Here is a 13,820-nt window from a genome sequence, read left to right on the forward strand (position 1 = left end):
AGACTGCAGGATAGCCAGCGAAATTTGAATTTCAGATAAATAATAAGTACTTCTCCTCCTCTGTGGTCTTGAACACGTGGCTCTCAAATCATGGTGAGTATTGCCATTCGGGCTCCTGGTAGGACTGTTGGTCACGCTCCCTGGAGGTCTTCATGGACCAGGCCTCAATGTGGCACAGCATCACACTCTGGCCACATGGTCACCCCTAAAGGTAAGAGGGGCTGGGAAGTGTAGACCATCTGGGTCACCAGAGCAAGAGGAGTGGGCATAGCTGAGCAGCTTGCAGCCTCAACCAAATGCAGGGGCAGTCCGATGACACAGCATCTTCTAGCTCTGGTTAAGGAACCATCGTTTATCTCAAGACCAGCGGGAATCCATGGAGGGGATTTAAGTAAAGAGGAGAGACGTGATTGATTTGCATTTTGAAAATACAACTCTGGCAACAAACTGAAGAAGAGGTTGGAAGTGTATCAGAGTGGTTGGTTTTCAGGAGGTCAGTTACAAGGACATGAAAACAGTCCAGGCTGGACGTCCTGGTGGCACAAGGCAGAGTGGCAGGTGGTACTAGAACCGGGAAGAGGAAGAGGAGAGCCCCATGCACCAAACCACCCATAAGGAGCGTGCGGCAGACCAATGCAGAACAGGTCTGTGTGCTCTGCTGAGCTGACTTCTTGCCATTGCCTGGAATCGCCTTAGCTACTTTTGCATCACTAGGCTTCTCGATCAGCATCAGGAACCACAAAGAATCAGAATCATCCTAAAGAATTTACCAGGTTTGGACAGTGTTATCAAAAGGGTTTTGTGGCCCCTCAGCAAGGGTCTGAATGGGTTCACACAGCCTGACATTAAGAAAAAAGTTAAGTAAAATAAAGTTAAAAAGAATCCACAGGAACGTGGTAGGACAAGGAGTCAGCAAACACAGAACTTGTGTGTTACCTTTTTATTGTTTTCTTATACATAAAATGAGGGCAGTAATACCCAATCCTCCTACCTCCTGGGATTTCACTGTTGTGAGAAGCAAAGGCCATAGAGATCACAAACTCGGAGGTGCACCGTGGCTCATGTTAACAGGGTGCCCTGGTGTTTGAAGTTTCTATAATTGCTTGACCCAGCTATTTAAGGAGAAGTTCATCAAAGTATTTGCACACAAAGTAAAGAATTGCACGTTCAGAAAGCCTGTTTGTTCTTTTCTTGTTTTTACTGCTACCTAATATAACAGTAAGTGAAAGTGATTTTCCTAGTGTAAAGGGCTAAACTAAACAAACACAAGATATATAAACTTGTTATTCAGTGCACAGTTTAATTGGAGAGTTGAGAGTTTGGTGGTTGTTTTTATTGGTGTAAAAGAGGGAAACTACTCAACTCTAGTTGGAAATAATCTTTCTTGTGGGACTGAACCCTGGTTTTTCCTTTAGTCATCTAACAAGCTAAAAATAGTAATAGGTAACACTTATTCAGTACTGGGCACTGTTCTAAAGTCACGAGTTTGTGTGTGTGTCATGCACATACTTACATGCACACACACGGATATACCCCTCACCAGGATCTGAAGATACATACCATTGTTACCATCTCCATTGCAGAGATGATACTGAGGCACTGATGGGCTCAGAAACTTGCCCGCAGTCACAAAGCTAATAGGTAGCTGAGCTGAAATTCAAGTTCAGGCATTCTTACGGCAGGCCCTCTAACCCCACTCTGCTGCCTCCTCAGAATGTATGATATGCTCAGCCGTGTGCTGTGTTTTGCTCAGATTCTGATGATTGCATTGTTTTCTCTAGAAGACTTTCCCCAACAGCACTCTGACTAAATTACTCCAAGAACTACCATGCACTTGGCCAACCGTTACTAAAGTGGGGCTAGTAAGATAATCCCAGATGGGTGGGAGGACTGGAAATTTCCACAACCAACTGCAGTCAGCTAGAGCCCTGCCCAAAGGAAGAGGTTGCGGCCGTGAAGTTGCTCCTTCAAGATGGTGCCTTCCAGGGTGTGCAGAGGTGGGGAAGAAGCATCCTGACCTTCTTTTCCTGGTGTCCGGTGTCCTATCATGGAGAAGGCAGTTGCTTGAACTGAATCCTGGAAGCAGATCGTATTCTCACTGAACTCAGGGGAAGTGAGGAGGAGGAGGACAAAGGAACAGAAAAATAGGAAGGAGAAAGCAAGAAATCTTGGAGATGGGGAAGTCCAAGAGGAGGCTAGCGTGACCAGCTCATGCAAGGTTCTCTGGGAGTCAGGACCTTTATTCCTCAAAGATCCAGGGAACCACCAAAGGGAATCTAGCAGAAGGAACACCAAAGGCGGTTGTGGGTTTAGAGGAACTATTAAATTTCGGTTTGGGACTTTCTGAGCTTGAGATACGTGATATTGAATAGGAGTGTTCTATAGGCAAAGGGAAATAAATTCTATGGTTCAAGAGAGAGATGTGGACTAATTTCAGTCAGTGAGTAGTTGAAGTCATGGCCACAAGTGAAATTTCCCAAGTGAATGTACAGAAGGAGAAGGAGAAAGGAGAGAGATTGGAACCCCAAGGAACGGTCCGTATTTGGGGTGGGGGACAGAGGAAAGATGAGTTGAGGACAAGCAAGGAGAACTGCATGAGCAGGGCACTGGAGAAGCCGAGGGAGGAGGCAGCCGTGTTCAAAAGGGTGTGGGCCAACACGCCAGACCTCGGAGGCGGAAGCCGGAGAGGGCTACGCGTTCCTCCCTGTCTCGGTGGAGAGGCAGGGCCGGCTCCTCGTCATACCAGTGGAAGCTAGTTGGGAAATCAAATGAAAGAGCGATGAAGAGTCTTCTGAGGAATGAGAGGCACAGGTAGAACACGGCTACAGTTCTGCCTGCTCTCAGCATTTCTCCAGGGGACAGGAAATTGGCACAGAATCCCGCAGACCTGGTTTCTCTGACAGCCTCTTAAAGCAGATCAGGGTGACAGATGTCTTCCCAGGTAGAATTTCACTTAGGGTTTCAGCTCTCAATTTTTAGGTTATTTTCCAAATCCCTGAACTGAGCAAAATGGTGCATTGGACCCTCTTTGGGGGCTTAGTTACCTAATGTAAAAAACATGCAAGTGTCCCAAACACAGGTCTTATGTGTATTGTAAGCACAGAGCCACTATTTGAACTGGGTCTTTTCCATTGTCATAAATCCCAGATGATTCCAAAAGTTGAAGGGAATTTTCATTCACTACTTTAATTTAGTTCCTAATAACCATGCATTCTGGAGTGTGTTATTTGAGAGGAGGATGTTTGGAAGTACTCTACTCTGTAAAGATTCACCCACTCACCTTTTACCAGTTTTACTGTCCCACGGTTTGTGGTCTCGAATCCTCCGCTTACTTTCCGTGGGGTCTCAGACACATCACCTGGGGCAACTTCAGTGGCCTAACTTGTCTAAAGAGGGTAGAGAGCAAGATGCTCAATAAAACCACATGTTCAACACCAGGCGTTGGTGATCGTTTCCTATAAAAAGCCATATAACAGACACTCTTGGCCTTGCAGGCTCCATGGTCTCAATTGCAGCCACCCAACTCTACTATCATAACATTAATGTAGTTATAGGCAACACGTGAACAAATGACTGTGGCCAAGTTCCAATAAAACTTTATTTGTAAAAACAGACACTAGGCCAGATTTGGCCTACAGGAAGTCATTTACCAACCTGTGTTCTAGATTTTAAAATGAAATGCTTCGATTTACAAATCTGGCCCACTTAGGATCACCTATAATAATGTTCATATCTCAGGAAAGGCAAATTATTCAGCTACTGCCAGTCATCATATGGCATGCATCATCGAATTTAACTCACACAATGAGGTTCAGTATTTCATCAGTAAACAATCTGGTCCCTTAACAGGTAGGTGAGTAAAATTAATGCAAAATCTAGTTGGACTTAAAAATCTATTTTGATCCAATAATGTTAATATGTCTACTCAAGAAATATTTAAGCCAGGTGTAGTAGTGCACATCTGTAATCCCAGCAGCTCTAGAGGCTGAAACAGGAGAATCACAAGTTCAAGACCAACCTCAGCAACTTAATGAGACCCTCAGCAATTCAGTGAGATCCTGTCTCAAAATAAAAAATAATAAGGGCTGGGGATTACAGTTCAGTGGTATATTGCCCCTGTTTTAAATCCCTAATACCATCCCCCCAAATAAATGCTTAATATCATTTTGTTTAAAATTTCCCAGTCTCTGAAAACCACTCCTCCCCTGCTCAGCAACAGTGATGTATGTATGCGTGAATGAGGAGGAGCGATTAGGACTTGTGGCACCTTCTAGGAGCAATGTCCCCTCCCTCGGTCCCGCTGGCATCCAACAGCTGAGGTTTGTGGTCAAAACCATTTCCATGCTGCTGGCTGGGCCGGGGCTGTGCAGGGCTCAGGAGTGACCCTTGGCTGACTGCTCACCTCGGCTCCTGGCGGGATTGGAGACCCCTCTGAGGCCTGGCTGTGACTACACCAGGCCCTGGCTGGAGGGTCTGCTGTGCAACTTGTGCTGCAGAACCATGTCACCCCCAGGACGGTGACGCCCCCTTTGCCAAGTTTCCTAAATATACACTCAGATCTTTCTGGAACTTATCAACATGGGATCCAAGCATGACTCAGGAACAACAGGCCTCACAGCTACCTCTGCCTGAGCTTGTGCTGTTATTTGGGGGGTGCCACCATGACCCAGCTTGACTCTGTCTGCCTATGAGTCAGCCTCCTGCCCAGTGCCAAGCTGCATGTTGGAGTCCACCACCCCTCACAGTACCTGGGAAGGAGGACGTCTGCACTGCTCTCTCTCCCTCTTCTCCATCTCACAACCTCTGCAGCTAGAAGGAGTCTGCTTTTCTTGCAAGGCCCCCATCCTCCTCCTCAGCTGCCATGGAGCCAGCCTGTGGAGCAAGGGTCATCTTCTCCATGCTGGAGGGGTTCTCTCCGTGCCCTTCATGCCAAGTTGGTCACTTACAAAAGGCAATGAAGAAGAGGGAAGGCTTTTTCAACAATGTCTGGCTGGCTCTCGAACCTGTTCCTTGGTTCAAAATCCATTTTGTATGTCAGAAGCTATTTTTTCCTTGTTGATTTCCTTATGTAAAACTATATTATCTTCCTTCAAACTAAAGGACGGATGGATGAGTGCATTTGGAGCACCAGGATGAAAATCTTTCATTCCAAGAGGAAAAAGTGGAACGTGTATTACCAAAATGTACCATTTCCAGTTAATCGGCAATTCATTCTGAAGTCATTCAGTTGTCCTTTCCAGGAAGACAGCTAAGTAGAAGGTGGCTCTTGAGAGCCCTGAGCTCAGGGCGGGTTGCTATGGATGCAAGAGTGGAGAAGAGCAGGCAGAGACCAGTGTGTGCGAGGTGGGCATGCTGCATTCAGACACAGGCGAGGGAAGAGGAGGAGAGCTCCCAGATGCACTTCCCAAGGGTGTAGAAAAGGAGGTGAAGTATAATCGGACTGCAGCCCAGTAAAAGGCCTGGGGGAGAGGGCTGCAGATGAGCTACAGTCGTGATTTTGCAACATGTAAGCACTGGAACTTAAGAGTCAGCAGTTCCGGTTAACAATGCCAGAGGACAGAGAACCTTGTTCCAAACGGGGTCTCTGTGAAACTCCCTGGCCTATGGGAACAGACTCAAAATCCAGGAGACCATGGTGAGGGGCCCAGGAGAATGCCCCAGAGAGAATTAAAAAGCATATGGCAAGAGAAACATACTTTAACATATTTAGGAACAAGACAGAAAGTTAATATTTGATTATAAGATGGATAATTGCTCACAGTCAGAAATTTATACCCTCAATTTAAATGCCATCTCACTACATACAAGGCCATGGAAATCCTTCCGTAGTGTACTCTTGAGCGTGAAGTGTTTTGTCTGATTTCAGAAGTGTGTTTTGTTCCTCATTGTGCCATCCCATGGCCGACGTCAGCATTTCCGGATATCCCTGGCTGGTAGAAAGATGGAAGCAGGAGTTAGTAAAACACACCACCCAGCACTGAAGTGTTCCTCAGAGAGTTGAGGATCCTTCATCCACTGGCTACACACACTGGCTACACACAGGAATGGCGGGGCAATCCCAGGCACTCGGGACACAGAACAAAGATCACGCTGATTCCTGTCCTTGAGGAGATTAAGGCCTAATGGGAAGGAAATAAAATACATAAAATCAACATAAATGCATACAGATGTGTGCAGCAATTATGAGCGGGAGATGGTCTATGGAATCAAGAATCAGGCTGATTAGTTGGAGAATGGTTAGGTAAACCTCAAAAAGATGTGCAGAGGAAATAGGGATTCCAGGTGGTTATCAGTGCACCTTCAGAGAAAATTTTGCTTTCATGACACTCCTTAATGTCTAAGCCTGCAGCCTGCAATCTCCAGCATCTAAGAAACTTTGTTTCTAACATATGCTTACCACCAAGCACCCAAAATGGCTACTAAGTTTAAGAATGGGTTGCTAACTCTTGTGTATTGCTATATCTCTAATTTTAAAAATTAATTCAATATAAGGAAGTTTACTGCAGTGTGACAGCAAAAATACGTGTGATAAAAGTATATAACTACTTGAACTTGTCACCCGCAGTTGTGGGATGGACAGTGTAGGACCTCCCCCTGCAGCCCATGAACACCGTGGTGCGCCTGCCTCCTCACCAGCGCACGGTGTGCCTTCCGTGAGCATGTTTCTGTGCCCTGGGACAACTGCAGCACACACTGTGACCTGTTCTGAGGCCTGGAACGAGCAGGTTCTCGGCCGTGGGCTCTCGTGGACCTTCCATTGTGTTTTCTCCAGGCCAAAGGAACCAGGAGGACAGACAGCTGTCACTGAGGAAGCTCAAGGCACAACTTCCAAGGAAGGGAGGAATTAAGATCAGAAGAGAGTAAGAAATCATATCCTTTGTCCAAAGAGGGAACCAGAAGACACATCTCACTTAAAGGAAGAAAAAAAAAGAAAAGAACCCAAAGTGAAAGGCATTAACATAGAAGAGCCTAGAAAGAGCTCAGAAGGGCCCTGGAATTCTACAGTCATGTGCCTTGCCAAAAACCCACCCAGCAGTTCTTAAAGAAAAGAAAGAAAGAGAGAGAAAAGAAAAAAGAAACTGAAATAAAAGCCCATTGGGACCGAAAACATTGACTAATAATTCTTGAATCCATCTCCACAGTATTATTCATCCCTGCCAAGGTCAGACTTGGTCACTGCGTGGCTGGAGGTCTGGGCGTGCAGTTCCCAGTTTTATTTTCACAGTAGTTATGGAGCCCTTTATATTTCCAAGGGCCCCCTGTCACTTGTTACCCACCCACCCAGACCACCCACCCACGTTCCCACACACAGCACTCGCAGACACACCCACACATACCCACATTCCTTCACCCCACGGCTCGGAGCCCAGACGCCGCTGCTTTACATACTTGGACTACCCCAAAATAAATGCTCCCTCTCTGGGGACCAATCCACAGCACTTACCACTGGGCAAACATTTATGGAGCACCTACTGTGTGTAAGGCACAGATGGATGTAGGGGCTGTAGGGAGCTCTCCAGGAGGCAGAGCAACCGGAGCGCCCGGCTCTGCTGAGCAGGCGCCCTGCTTTCTTGAAGGCAGATGTGAGTGGGGACGGGGCCCAAATCCGGAGGCCGTTTCTGCTGCCGCCCGTTCGCCCTTCCTGACTTCTCCTCCCTCGTCCACATTTTCCCCCTAGTCTCCCTCTTGTGCCATGTGCCTCTGCCTGCTGTCCACCCTGCTGTCCACCCTTCCTTCCCCTCTCCCACTAGTTGTCAGATGCAGGAGCTCTCATTGTGCTCTTCCTGCTTCCTGAACCCCTCACGGAAGCAGGCCCTGTGCCACAGAGCTCTAGAAACACAGGCGGGAAGTGCTTGTCCTCATCCAGAAAGACTGACTTGGAGGAGACTGCGTCCTCCACAGCCCCACGGCCCCTCTGAGGGAGGAGGAGGCCAGCCACCAGCAGCCGCTGGGTGGACCTCCCGCCTTCCCACACCCCCCGCCGAGCCCTCCAGATAATTTATGAGGTGTCAGGATAATCTGACCACAGGGTCGGAATGGAGCCGTTTCCACACTCCAGCGGCCGTGCAGGAGAAGCAGTTTCATTCTGTCTGTCTGGCACTGTCTGTTTTCACAACGAGCAGGGGACTGGGGTGGCCTGGAGATTATTTGTCTAAGCACAGACCAAGACGGCTGCTGAGACTCGAGATGCCTGATTTCGACCCTGGCTTCCTTCTCCTCCCTTCCCAGAGGGGCAGGGGCACTTGTCTTTCTTATTGTACCAAAATGGGACTGGATCCATTTCACCCCGGCAATGGCCGTGTGCTGGAGAACAAACCAGACGCCCGGTGGCTCCGTCCGCCACTCACTTTTAGTGGGAAAGGGGGTTCAGGTAAGACAGGGGTGGGAGGAGCCCTGTTCCTGTCTTGCAGGCCCATGGTCCCGGGTGGTAGGGAGTCTGAAGCAGTATGTTCCTCTGTGGGCAGCGCGGCCTCCTGGCTCCTCCTGAAGCTACAGAACGTAGACATTCTGCTGAGTGGCCTGAAGCTCTTCCTGCAAGGAAAACCCAGCATCCCCTCAGAGAAATGCCAAAGCAGCAGCTTGGTGCCCTCCACCTGCAGGCCAGAGCGCAGTTGCGAGGTCGGTCTGCTTCTCAGACCGCATCCCCCGTCCGTCCTCTCAGCCAGCCGGAAGGTCATCTGTGAACCCAAACTGGACAGAGAGCTTCGTTGTGGGGAGCTTCTGCCATGGAGAGGGCTGCCCAGTGCTTGGGCCTGGAAATAGCAGCCCTTCCAGGCTGATTCCTGCCAGTTTCTGGGTGAAACGCTCCTCCTGGATTTGGCCACCCGACAGGAAGGCAGGATGAACACAACCCGTTTCTTCAATCTTTTAAAAGGTGGAGCTAGTTCACAGAATGAACCGAATCTCTCCATAAGGAGCAGGAAATAACCTTTAAGAAGCACTAAGGTCAGTCTGGTAGAATATTTTGCTGCCACATGTATGAAAAGAAGCATCTACATAGAAATTCCTACTCAAACAGACTCAGTCCAGGAATGCAGAAGCCGTCTAAGGGGTTTCCTTTAAAGGAGAGGAGGAGGCACCCGGGTCAGAGTTCAAGTGGAAATCTTCTTCCCACCATGTTTTTTTGTGTTTTTTGAACGTTTTAAATCAAGAACTCATTTTGGCTTTGTAGAACAGTGTTGGTTTTAGGTAAAATCCCAGAGAACTGTAAAGAGAAAAGAGGAGTGAGAAGGAAAGCCGAAAATGAGTCAAGCTTAAAATGCAGCTCACTATTGGGACAGTCCCATCCCAAAACGCCACTCTTGTCATGGTAAAGGAAATAAGCCAGTCTCAAAAAACAAAGATCAGGGCTGGGGATACAGCTCAGTTGGTAGAGTGCTTGCCTTGCAAGCACAAGGCGCTGGGTTCAATCCCCAGCATCCCCACCCCCCCAAAAAAAACAAAGGTCAAGTGTTTTCCCTGATATGTGGAAGGTAACCCACAATAAGGGAGTAGGGGATTAAAAAAAGCCACTCTGGTGAACGACGGCAGTGAGATCCCAGAGGGAAGGGAAGACCTCATCCCGTTCTGTGTAACAGCAGCACTTAATTGCTTATGGGAAAAATTCCTTACTCTCATGTGGGTGAGAAGATCACCCCCTAAAAAAGGACTCAAGTCAGTGAGATGGAGCCTCTCGCATTTTAACATCCAGTAAGCCTGGGTTTCGAGGAAAGTGCTGAGCCAAGCTGGCTTGCTCCCTGCTCTGCACAAGCCAAGGCTTCTGCCTTCTGATCCATTTGTGCTGCCCGTCCCAGGGACCATTGTCCTTCCCACCTGCAAGCCAGGTAGGCGTCAGCAAAGCGCACCGACCCCAGCCACCACGCGTCTCTGTGTTCACGTCATAAATGACCTTCCCTCCTGACCGCAGGGTCCTCGACTGTAAAGGGAAAGATTTGAATGAGATGCACCGGGCTCCCATCGCCAGCACCTCCCACCCCCAGCCTTGACTTGTTCGGGTCTCTGAGAAACACGGTTGCCATCTGCTGTGTGCGGGCGGCACTAGGGCCGACTGCAGGCCTCAGAGTCCCACGGCTCCACCTGACCTTCAGGTAAACCCAGACGAGAAACTACCTTCTGTCTCGCTTCCTCAGTTCGTGTGGACACGTGGACTTCGGTGCCAAAGATGAGGGCTCACCACAGACCTCAGACACCAACAGGGTTCCCAAAGCGCACTCTGTCCAGCATTCTGCACTGAGAGCTGAGCCTGGAAGGACCCTGGCGTGCCCAGGACAGGGACCAGGGGCAGTGCCACGCCCACGTCGGGGGCAGAGGTTGGCACTGGGGCTCTCCCTCCACAGATAGCAAACGCCACTGGAACGGCTCCTCCTCCCGTGCTCCATCCCACCGCAGGTACCTGGGATGTCAGGAAGAACTCCGTCCCTGTCGGCCAGGAACAGCGCGCCCTGCAAGAGCAGCTTGGTAGTGCCACCAGGGTCCTGGTGACCAGAGACGGGGAGGAAGCAGGGAAAGCGAGTTTCCGGGAGGGCAGCCCATCCCCTGCTCTGCTCACGGGCAGGAAAACAGGAACTCGGATGGCGGGCACCCAACCTGGGGACCCCCAGCCTCATTTTCCACAGGGTGGGTCAAAGGAAAATGGCCAAAGCAGCCGTGACCAAGTGCAAGATTGACAAGGGACCACCTCCCCACCCCGTGGAGCCCACCGTTCCACACCCGCAGAAGACGCAGCCACAGCAGCCCTGCAGATGGGAGCCCGGGAGGACCCAAGAGAGGAGAGGAAGGCGGAGGAGGAAGCAGTCCGTGGTCAGACGCCATCCTGACTCAACATGCCTTCCCGTCAGCCTCGCTAATTAAACTCCAAGTGTGTCTAACGTGTTTAGGTAACAGGCAGCGACTGCATACTTTTAGGAAGCTTAGCCTCTGCTCTGGCCTCACTTGCCATGTCATTGTGTGTGCCAGTGATCAGAGGTGGGTATGTGACTCAGACCTGGCTAATGAAGCTTAAGAGAAAGCCTGCTGAGGAGTAGGGTGGGAGGAACTTCTAGAAACCACGTTCTTTCTTTAAACACACACACACACACACTCACTCATAAGGGGAAAAAAAAACATTTTCCCGTCTCTAAATGTAATTGATGACAATGTGATGCCAGGAGCTGTGGCAGCCATGCTAGCATAATAAGGTACCTCTCTAAGGAACCAAAGCCAACCTACTGAAAATGGTCGAGTAAAAAGGGAGAAGGGGAAACCTTGATGACATCGCTGAGTCACTGTGATTGCCCTGGAACCATCCATCTTGTAAAGTATACAGCTAATGATTTGATCTTCTGGTACTTAATAACTAATCCTAATACAACTAATACAAACATGCATTTTGCAAGAAATATGGACCACCCCTGCAATATCCCATAAGTATGCCTGATAAACAATTAGCCATAAAAACTTTTCTATGTTTCAAAGTATTTTCACGCTCTTCTTCTTACACACTTTTCCATTAAAAATTATTTACATGATTTTTCTATTAAAAACTTTATCATATAAATGTCATAATAATTATCTTACCCCCATTAATCTCAAATTTACAAAATTCTGTTTTAGTCTCTCAAATTACAAATTTACGGTTTGGTCACAACTTAATCTGAGTGTCTCATGCCCCACCCACACTATCCTCCCTTCCTGGAGAGGCTTTGGTCAAAAGCATGAATTCGGAGCCAGGGAGACCCAGCGTCACGTGGCCGTCCATGTGAGTGACGACACTAGTCATTTTCTCTGATTCTTCATTTCCTCCTCTAAAAATAATATCTAGGTCTGTTACTTGAAATGAGATGACCTATGTAAATAGGCCTCACTAACCCGTGGCACACATAAAATCTCAAAAAACATCAGAAAGAGAAAAGAAAGAAATGTGGGAAGAGAATAAAAATGTAAAAGGAAGAAAAGGGAAAGGAAAACATCAAGAGAAGGGGGCATAAGAAAGAGAGGAAGAAGAGGAGGGACGAGGACCAGAACCTGGGGAGAGGAGGTGGTGGGCAGGAGTGGGGGAGGACAGGAAGAGGAGGGACAGGGACGTGAGAGGACAGAGGTACCCCCGAGGAGGTGGAGCAGGATCGAGGGGCAGAGAGGCTGCCACCCTGGAGCCAGGCAAGGCTGCCCCCGCTCCTCGATGCCCTGTGACCCCCAGGCTTCGTATTGTCCCTGGCTGACACGCTGTCCTTCAGTTTGAATCTAGTTACTCCAAATATCACTACAAAGTAAATTACTGTTTAGTGAAAGAGTTACAATCCTTGGGCAATAATCCTCATATTTCAAAGAAGTGACTGATTCATTAAGAGTCCGGGGCAATCAAAGAACTCGAAGTCCCTGGAGTCTGCTGAGTCGAACGCGAGGCACAGCTAAATTAAACGAGCGTGGTTTCTTGTTGTTGTTTTTTTCTTAAGTGAGGGATTCATTGGATTTCTTCTCTGATGGCCAGGTGTCCCCCTTCTTCAGCGGTGACAGGGCGAAGGAAGGAGCCCCTCGTTTTCCCCTGAAGCAAGAGAGAGGTCTTAACCACCAGGGCTGGAACAGGCCTGGCGTGACCTTGCCACAGGTCACAAGTCACTGGGCGCAGAGAACCTGAAAAGCTGGATGGCCGAGGTGCAGTCAGATGCAGCAGAGGGCAGCAAACTGAAGGGAGCGCTCAGAGGAGGCCCCGGCCCGGACTCCCTCCAACCTGGTCTCCCCGCGGAGTCTGCAGCCTCCCGAGCTAGCTCGCTCCAGCCTGGGCCCTCCCACGTCCCCAGGGCCTTGTGTCCCTGAGGCCGCCCTCCATGCAGGGTGTACTGTCATTAGCAGCCATTCCCCAGGCACATCTGTGGATGCTGTAGCTGATTCTCATCTCCCCTCCACAGACTCAGTTTAGCCAGACGCTCCCTCCATCACGTCACCTGTACCTGATGCCATCACCTTCCAGGGTTTGGCTTTCACCTCCGAATCCTGTTACCTTGCAGCCCAATTCCAGTAGAGTGACTTCACCCAAGCAAGGCAAAGGGAGGAGACTCTTGCCTTGGCCCGAATTAATAATGGAGAAAGGGGAGAACCTACTCTCTGCCGTCCAGCAGATGTGTGCCTTGTGGGTTGTGAACAGCCCTGGGGGAGGCGAGGATTCAAGTTCAGCATTTATGTGGCACATTTTTCAATTAGACGATACACAGTGTGGCATTTCCCCCTCCCTTCGCCCCTTCTCTTTTATTACCACATGACTTCATCTCCCCATGTGACTGACAGAGCCCACTGGGCTCAATACTGATAAAAAACATCTGTGGGAGAAAAATTGCAATTTAGAAAACAATTAACTACATCAATTTCAATTCATTTAGTTGGCCAGAGAAGGAAAAGTTGTTTCAAAGAGGAAACTCGATCTGCAGCGGTTGTGGATTAAAGGGCACGCAGACCTGTTCCTGGGGTCCTGGTGCAGAGAAAGGCACCCCAGCTCAGAGTCGGGGTGCAGAGGGGCGCTGCAGATGCTGACAGAGGGAAGCCACCGAGCATCTCTCTACTTTTCCCATGTCTTCTCCTTTTTAAGAACTTTTTCTGCTGTTCTCCTGAATTCCAAAGAGAACTCCAGGGAGCACTCCAGGGGAACTTGGGCTTGCTGTTGAAGGTTCCAAGGTCTGAGGAGCGTGCTGGGTGTGTGTGTGTGTGTGTGTGTGTGTGTGTGTGTGTGTGTGTCCCTTCTGCTTTTCCTCACAAGCTCTGTGAGCACCCGTGGATCCATTGCCTGTGGGTCCACTACCCATGGGTCCATTACTCTGAGGTGCTCAGAATCTTCATGTATTGCGGCCTAA

General features: G+C 49.1%; 1 long non-coding RNA gene across 1 annotated transcript; it reads right to left on the reverse strand.

Annotated features, from left to right (window-relative positions):
• Window positions 1–964: 964 nt before the first annotated feature.
• LOC124962088 (uncharacterized) lies at window positions 965–7,664 on the reverse strand. The gene is made up of 4 exons (XR_007104422.1): window positions 7,445–7,664; window positions 4,749–5,930; window positions 3,281–3,386; window positions 965–2,752 (listed from the first exon to the last, which is right to left on the reverse strand). It is a non-coding gene; the product is annotated as an uncharacterized LOC124962088 (long non-coding RNA).
• Window positions 7,665–13,820: the final 6,156 nt, after the last annotated feature.

The sequence above is a fragment of the Sciurus carolinensis genome, chromosome 12 (assembly GCF_902686445.1).
Source record: "Sciurus carolinensis chromosome 12, mSciCar1.2, whole genome shotgun sequence".
Lineage (NCBI taxonomy): Eukaryota > Metazoa > Chordata > Mammalia > Rodentia > Sciuridae > Sciurus > Sciurus carolinensis.